We start from the raw sequence: 8369 nt of genomic DNA on the forward strand, positions 1-8369 counted from the left end.
AGGAGGTGGAGGTTGCAATGAGCTGAGATTGCACCACTGCACTGCAGCCTGGGCAACAGAATGAGACTCTGCTCAAAAAAAAAAAAAAATGATAAATAAGTCAATTCAGCAAGAGGAGATAACGATTTTGAATAAATGTGCACCCAACACTGGAGCACCCAGATATATAAAGTAAATATTGTTAGAGCTAAAGAGAGAGATAGGCCCTGATACAATAACAGCTGGAGACTTCAACATCTCACTTTCAGCATTGGACAGATCTTCCAGACAGAAAATAAACTAAGAAACATTAATCCGCACTATAGACCAAATGGTTCTCATAGATATTTACAGAATATTTCATCCAACAGCTGCAGGATACACATTCTCCTCAGCACGTGGATCATTCTCAAGGATAGATCACATGTTAGGTCACAAAACAAGTCTTAAAACATTAAAAAAATTGAAATAATATCAAGCATCTTCTCTGACCACAATGGAATAAAACTAGAAATCAATAACAAGAATAATTTTGGAAACTATACAAATACATGCAAATTAAACAATATGCTCCTGAATGACCAGTGGGTCAATGAAGAAATTAAGAAGGAATTTGAAAATTTCTTGAAACAAATGATAATGAAAACACAACATACCAAAACTATGGGATATAGTAAAAGCACTACTAAGAGGGAATTTTATAGTTAAAAGTGCCTACATTGAAAAAGAAGAAAAACTTCAAATAAACAACCTAACAATGCATCTTAAAGAACTAGAAAAGCAAGAGCAAAACAAACCCAAAATTAGTAGCAGAAATGAAATAATAAAGATCAGAGAAGAAATAAATAAAATTAAAATGAAGAAAACAATACAAAAGATAAAAGAAACAAAAAGTTGGTTTTTTAAAAAGTTAAACAAAATAGAGGCTGGGTGTGGTGGCTCATGCCTGTAATCCCAGCACTTTGGGAGCCCAAGGCAGGAGGATCACTTGAGGTCAGGAGTTTGAGGCAAGCTTGGGCAACATGGTGAAACCCTGTCTCTATGAAATATACAAAAATCAGCTGGGCGGGGTGTCCATGCCTGTAATCCCAGCTACTTGGGAGGCTAAGGCAAGAGATTCACTTGAACCTGGGAGGCAGAGGTTGTAGCAAGCCGAGATCATGCCACTGCACTTCAGCCTGGGTGACAGAACAAGACTCTGTCTCAAAAAAAAAAAAAAAAAAAAGACAAACCTTTAGCCAGATTAAGAAAAAGAAGATAAACAAACAAATAAAATCAGAAATGAAAAAGGAGGCATTACAACTGATACCACAGAAATTCAACAGATTATTAGTGGCTACTATGAACAACTATATGCCAATAAATTGGAAAATCTAGAAGAAATGGACAAATTCCTAGACACATACAACCTCCCCAGGTTGAACCATGAAGAAATCCAAAACCTGAACAGATCAATAACAAGCAACAAGATCGAAACCATAATAAAAAGTCTCCCAGTAATGAAAAGCGCAGGACTTAGCTTCACTGTTGAATTCTATCAAACATTTAAAGAAGAAATAATGCCAATCCTATTCAAACTATTCCAAAAATAGACGAGGAGGGAATACTTACAAACTCATTCTGAGGTTAGCATGATACCAAAACCAAACAAAGACACATCAAAAAAAAAGAAAACTACATGCCAATATCTGATTAATATTGGTGCAATAATCCTCAACAAACTACTACCATACCAAATTCAACAATACATTAAAAAGATCATTCATCAGGTGGGCGTGGTGGCTCACGCCTGTAATCTCAGCACTTTGGGAGGCCAAGGCGGGCAGATCACGAGGTCAGGAGATCAAGACCATCCTGGCTAACACGGTGAAACCCCGTCTCTACTAATAATACACAAAATTAGCCGGGCGTGGTCGCAGGCACCTGTAGTCTCAGCCACTCGGGAGGCTGAGGCAGGAGAATGGCGTGAACCCGGGAGGCGGAGCTTACAGTGAGCCGAGATCGCGCCACTACACTCCAGCCTGGGTGACAGACAGAGACTCCGTCTCAAAAAAAAAAAAAAAATCATTTATCATGACCAAGTGGAATTTATCCCTGGGATGCAAGAATAGTTCAACATACACACATCAATCAGTGTGATACATCATATCAACAGAATGAAGGACAAAAATGATATGATCATTTTAATTGATGCTGAAAAAGCATTTGATAAAATTCGACATCCCTTCATGATAAAAACCCTCAAAAAACCAGATATAGAAGGAATATACCTCAACATAATAAAAGCCATGTATGACAGACCCACAGCTAGTATCATACTGAATGGGGAAAAACAAAAAGCCTTTCCTGTAAGACCTGGAGAATGACATGGATGCCCACTGTCATCACTGTTATTCAACATAGTACTGGAAGTCCTAGCTACAGCAATCAGACAAGAGAAAGAAATAAAAGGCATCCAAATTGGAAAGGAAGAAGTCAAATTACCTTTGCTTGCAGATGATATGATCTCACATTTGGAAAAACCTGAAAACTTCACCAAAAAACTATTAGAACTGATAAATTCAGTAAAGCTGCAGAACAGAAAATCAATATGCAAAAATTAGCATTTTTAGTAGCATTTCTATATGCCAACAGTGAAATCTGAGCAAGAAATTTAAAAAGTAATCCCATCTAATAATAGCTACAAATAAAATCAAATACCTAAGAAATGGAGAGGCTCGGAGGAGCGGGGGCGGCCGAGCAGTGGGCGACTGGGGCGGCTACACTGGCCGCGGCACTGGCGGAGCCCGGGCCATGGAGCCGCCGCTGCCGAGCTAGGCAGGTCCTGCCTCGCCGGGCCCGCGGCCATGTCGGGCTACCCGCGCCGCCCAGGCGCCACCCCGCTGTCCCGAGCCCGGAGCCTCGCCATTCCCGACGATGACAAATTTGAAGATCTTGAAGAGGCAAATCCATTCTTCTTTAAAGAGTTTCTGAAGACCAAGAACCTCTGCCTGTCGAAAGAGGACCCAGCCAGCAGAATTTATGCAAAGGAAGCCTCGAGGCATTCACTGGGACTTGACCACAACTCCTCACCCTCCCAAACCGGGGGGTATGGCCTAGAGTATCAGCAGCCATTTTTCGAGGACCCGACAGGGGCCGGTGACCTCCTGGATAAGGAGGAGGATGAGGACACCAGATGGAGTGGGGCCTACCTGCCGTCCGCCATCGAGCAGACTCACCCCGAGAGGGTCCCTGCCGCCACGTTGCCCTGCAGCACATACCTTTCCTTTTTCTCCACCCCGTCGGAGTTGGCAGGGCTTCAGTCTCTGCCCCCGTGGGCGTTGAGTGGCACTGATTCTCGTGCCTCCGGCCTCTCCGGCAGGGAGTCCTAGCGCAGACTTTGCGGCTCATGGAGTGTCTCTGGGAGACAGGCACCTGCGGACGCTGCAGGTAAGTTATGAAGCACTGAAAGATGAAAATTCTAAGCTGAGAAGAAAGCTGAATGAGGTTCAGAGCTTCTCTGAAGCTCAAACAGAAATGGTGAGGACACTTGAGCGGAAATTAGAAGCAAAAATGATCAAGGAGGAAAGCGACTACCACGACTTGGAGTCGGTGGTTCAGCAGGTGGAGCAGAACCTGGAGCTGATGACCAAACGGGCTGTAAAGGCAGAAAACCACGTCGTGAAACTGAAACAGGAAATCAATTTGCTCCAGGCGCAGGTCTCCAGCTTCCAGCGAGAGAATGACGCCCTGCAGTGCGGCCAGGGCGCCAGCCTGACAGTGGTGAAGCAGAACGCCGACGTGGCCTTGCAGAACCTCCGGGTGGTCATGAACAGCGCACAGGCTTCCATTAAGCAACTGGTTTCCGGAGCTGAAACAGTGAATCTGGTTGCTGAAATCCTTAAATCTATAAACAGAATTTCTGAAATTAAAGACGAGGAGGAAGACTCTTGAGGACCCCTGGGTGTTCTCAGCATGAAGCTCCTTGTATGCCTTGAAATCACCACCGCTTGATCTAAATGTGCAGTTGTGTCCTTAAATATGCAGTCTTTACCCAGAGTAAAGTGTTTATCGCAAGGGTCCAGTGTCGTGACCTCAGCCAGTTCTTGGCCACCGCAATGGGAGCAGCCCTGGCCGAGTTGCCTCTGTGGTTTCTATGCAGCCCTTCTTGGCGAAATTCCTGCGATCTTACAGATTCTACTGAGGAAGACACTGTCATAAAAGCCAAAGATTTTAAGAAAAAGAGCGGTTCTGGAATCAGTGTTTTCCAGTCCCATCCCAGAACATCAGTTGTAAGATAAGTACAATTGATTGTCCTTGATTTCATAAGTAGGACAAACACTAAATGTGCCTCTGAGACGGCGATCCTGAGCAGGGACCTGTGCCTTACGCCGACACTCAGGGCTCCCTCTGGCTCCCAGGTCACTCCTGTGGCCCCAGCGGGCGGTCCGTGCGGTCATGGCCCGAGTGCGCAGGGGCCACCGCGTGGCTGCTGCTGTCCTCCCCCAGGACCCACGGGGACCAAGGTCACACATTCTGTGCTGTGAAGCTGTCCAGATGCGCGTCTTTGGCTGGGGGTTCTGGTGGACGTTTCAAGTGGCATTTTGTACAATGCAGTTTAGAATTCAGGAATTTCAAGTATGTGCAGAGCCCACCCGGGTCTGTGAGGTCCCAGCTGCCTTTCTGACGGCCTCCCACAGAGGGAAGGCCACGAGTACTAAATGCCTTTTTTCCTATAGATTTTTTTTTAACTTTTTTCCCCTCCTGTTCCAATTGATAGCCTTCTTATTTAATAAATTCTGTAGTTCACAAAAAAAACCTAAGAATTAACCAAAGAAGTGAAAGACATCCATAATAAAAACTATAAAACACCGATTAAAGAAATTGAAGAAGACACCAAAAAATGGAAAGATATTCCATGTTCATTAATGGGAAAAATCAACGTTGTTAAAATGTCCATACCACCCAAAGCAATCTACAGATTCAATACAATCCCTATCAAAATACCAGAGACATTCATCACAGAAATAGAAAAAACAATCGCACAATTTATAAGCAACCACAAAAGACCCAGAATAGCGAAACTATCCAAAATAAAAGGAACAAATCTGGAGGAATCACATTACCCGACTAAAAATTATACTACAAAGCTAAAGTAACAAAAACAACATGGTATTTGCATAAAAACAGACACATAGACGAATGGAGCAGAATAGAGAACCCAGAAACAAATTGACGCACCCACAGTGAACTTATTTTTTACAAAGGTGCAAAGAACACACTGGGGAAAAGACAGCCTCTTCAATAAATGGTGCTGGGAAAACTGGATATCCATATACAGAAGAATGAAACTAGACCTCTATCTCTTGCCATACACAAAAATCAATTCCAAATAGTTTAAAGACTTAAATCTAAGACCTCAAACTATGAAACTACTACAAAAAAACATTGGGGAAAATGTCCAGGACATTGGTCTGGGAAAAGACTTCTTAAGTAATATCCCACAAGCACAGACAATCAAAGCAAACATGGACAAATGGGATCACATCAAGTTAAAAAGCTTCTGTGCAGCAAAGGAAGCAATCCATAAAGTAAAGAGACAACCCAACAAATGGGAGAAAACATTTGCAAACGACCCATCTGACAAGGGATTAATACCTGGAATATATAAGGAGCTCAGACAACTCTATAGGAAAAGATCTAATAATCCAATTTTTAAAAGGGCAAAAAGCTGAATAAACATTTCTCAGAAGAAGACATATAAACGGCAAACAGACATATGAAAAGGTGCTCAACATCATTGATCATCAGAGAAATGTGAATCAAGACTATAATGAAATATCATCTCACCCCAGTTAAAATGGCTAATATCCAAAAGACAGGCAATAACAAATGCTGGCAAGGATATAGAAAGAAGAGAACCCTTGTACATGGTTGGTGAGAATGTAATTTAGTACAACCACTATGGATAACAGTTTGAAGTTTTCTCAAAAAACTAAAAATAGAGCTACCATATGATCCAGCAATCCCACTGCTGGGTAGATGCCCTAAAGAAAGGAAATCAGTATTTCAAAAAGGCATCTGCACTCTTATATTTACTACAGCACTGTTGACAATACCTAAGATTAGGAAGCAACCTAAGTGTCCGTCAACAGAATGAATAAAGAAAATATGGTACATATATGGAGTACTTCAGCCATAATAAAAGAATGAAATTCTGTTATCTGCAACAACGTGGATGGAACTGGAGGTCATTATATTAAGAGAAATAAGCCAGGTACAGAAAAACAGACACTGCATGTTCTCACTTATTTCTGGGATCTAAAAATCAGAGGATGATTAATGGGTACAAAAAAGTTAGAAAGAATGAATAAAGTTGAGTGCAGTGGCTCATGCCTGTAATTCCAGCACTTTGGGAGGCCGAGTTGGGCAGATCACTTGAGGCCAGGAGTTCGAGACCAGCTTAGCCAACATGGCGAAATCCCGTCTCTACTAAAAATACAAAAATTAGCCAAAGGTAGTGGTACACACCTGTAATCCCAACTACTATGGAGGCTGAAACACGAGAATTGCTTGAACCCAGGAGGCAGAGGTTGCAGTGAGCCAAAATCACACCACGGCACTCCAGCCTGGGCGACAGAGAAAAAACAAAGAATAAGACCTAGTATTCAATAGCACAACAGGGTGACTACAGTCAATAACAATTTAATTGTACATTTTAATATAACTGAAAGAGTATAATTGGATTGTTTGTAACACAAAGGATAAATGCATGAGGGGATGGATGCCCCATTTTTCATGATGTGACTATTATGTATTGTATGCCTGTATCAAAATATTTTATGTACCCTATAAATATATATGCCTACTAAAACCCACAAAAAGTAAAATAAAAATATTTTTAAAATAAAAAAATGAAATAAAATAAATCCCAGGGAAGAGGTTGACTCTTTACCCAGCTCCTCCATGATGAGTAGTGATGATGGGTGTATTGGATGTGCTGGCTATTGCCGGCTGAGCCTCCCAGCCCTGCAGGGGAATTAAAAAACAATGTGGGCCAAGGGTCCAGAATCTGAGATTTGGAGGAAGGAAGTAGAGAATGACCTTTTAAGAATATATTTCTCGTCAAAAAATATGTCATATAAACCAAATCACCACTGACTTGGATAAGCTGAAGAGTAAAACTCAGAATTTCAAGAGCTGTCATTATTTTGCTTGGTTCTTCTAATCAGACCTTCAGCAATGACAGAGGACAAAAAAACATCCCCCAGGAATCCTGCTGGTCTAGCCAAGTCCAAAACTAACCACGGCTCATCCAATAGCCTCTACCATGAGCCTCTGTTGTAGAGCTCTGGCGCCACATGGACCATGGAACTTTTTGTTGTGTTCCAGAAGGAGCCATCAGGCAAGTGCAGAAAAAGATCTGTGCACCTTTCCATTACAATGTTCCACAAGAAGAAGATGGCCTAAGGCAAGGGGAAAGCAGACATCATGACTCTTTTAAACTTTGGCAGCCTTACCTTCTACCATGCCACTGTGGTTTTGGGAGAGGTTTAAAACTAAGCTTCAAAAACAATTACAAAGGAAGGATCTGGATAAACATAACCACACAGGGAGACAGAGATGAGGCGGGTCTGTGCAGAAGACATTAGGGTGCATGGAGAGTGTGTGAGCATGAACGTGGGGGAAGGCACCTCAGCTGACGTCTTAGTGGATAGCGTGTATTAGGGAATCTGTATGTCACCAGAGTATGTGCCTCTCTGTTTGAACTGGAAAAGCAAATAGCAATTCAGACTGACAGAAAGATGGTTAGTAACTGGCAGCGTGTTTATGAACATCTGCATGAAACTGTGCTTGGCATAAACACGTTGCAGACACACAATGTGTGGTTGCTTTCAAATAGTCCCAAAGTTCTGAACACTGACAGAAGCCAGAAGCTGCAGAGACTCAACTGAGGGATGAACTAGATCCATCTGCTGCCCCAGGAATGGCTGGCCTGAGAACTCTGTGCTTGAGAACCTGGCTGGGGAGACAGAGAACAAAGAGCAAGGTAAACACAGCTGATGGGGAAGCTCTTTGATCAAAGCTTTGGCCAATCTTCCCCCTAGCCCCCAGTTTCACTCCACACTGGGTTCCTCTTCCCAGTGGAAGGTGAGTGAATAGGCAGAGAAATCTTAAAGAGAGACACCACTTCCAGGGATGCAAAAGCCAGAGCCTGCACAGCCTTGATCTCCTGAAGCTCAAGAAGCTATGGGTGAGCTGAGCCCTCTACACTTCCTTCCCAGTGAGAGAAGACAGGCCCTTTCTTTCTCTTGGCTTTGTGGTGAGGCCTAGTGTCTCCAGTGGGATCAAAGAGGCAAAGAAAGAAGCTCACAGGTGAAGAGGAACCAAGAAGGGGTCAAGGATAACAA

At 42.8% G+C, this 8369-nt stretch overlaps 1 pseudogene; it reads left to right on the forward strand.

Annotated features, from left to right (window-relative positions):
* Positions 1-2825: 2825 nt before the first annotated feature.
* LOC100611918 (endosome-associated-trafficking regulator 1-like) lies at positions 2826-3934 on the forward strand (annotated as a pseudogene).
* The last annotated feature ends 4435 nt before the right edge of the window (positions 3935-8369 follow it).

This window comes from Pan troglodytes, chromosome 1 (genome assembly GCF_028858775.2).
Source record: "Pan troglodytes isolate AG18354 chromosome 1, NHGRI_mPanTro3-v2.0_pri, whole genome shotgun sequence".
NCBI lineage: Eukaryota > Metazoa > Chordata > Mammalia > Primates > Hominidae > Pan > Pan troglodytes.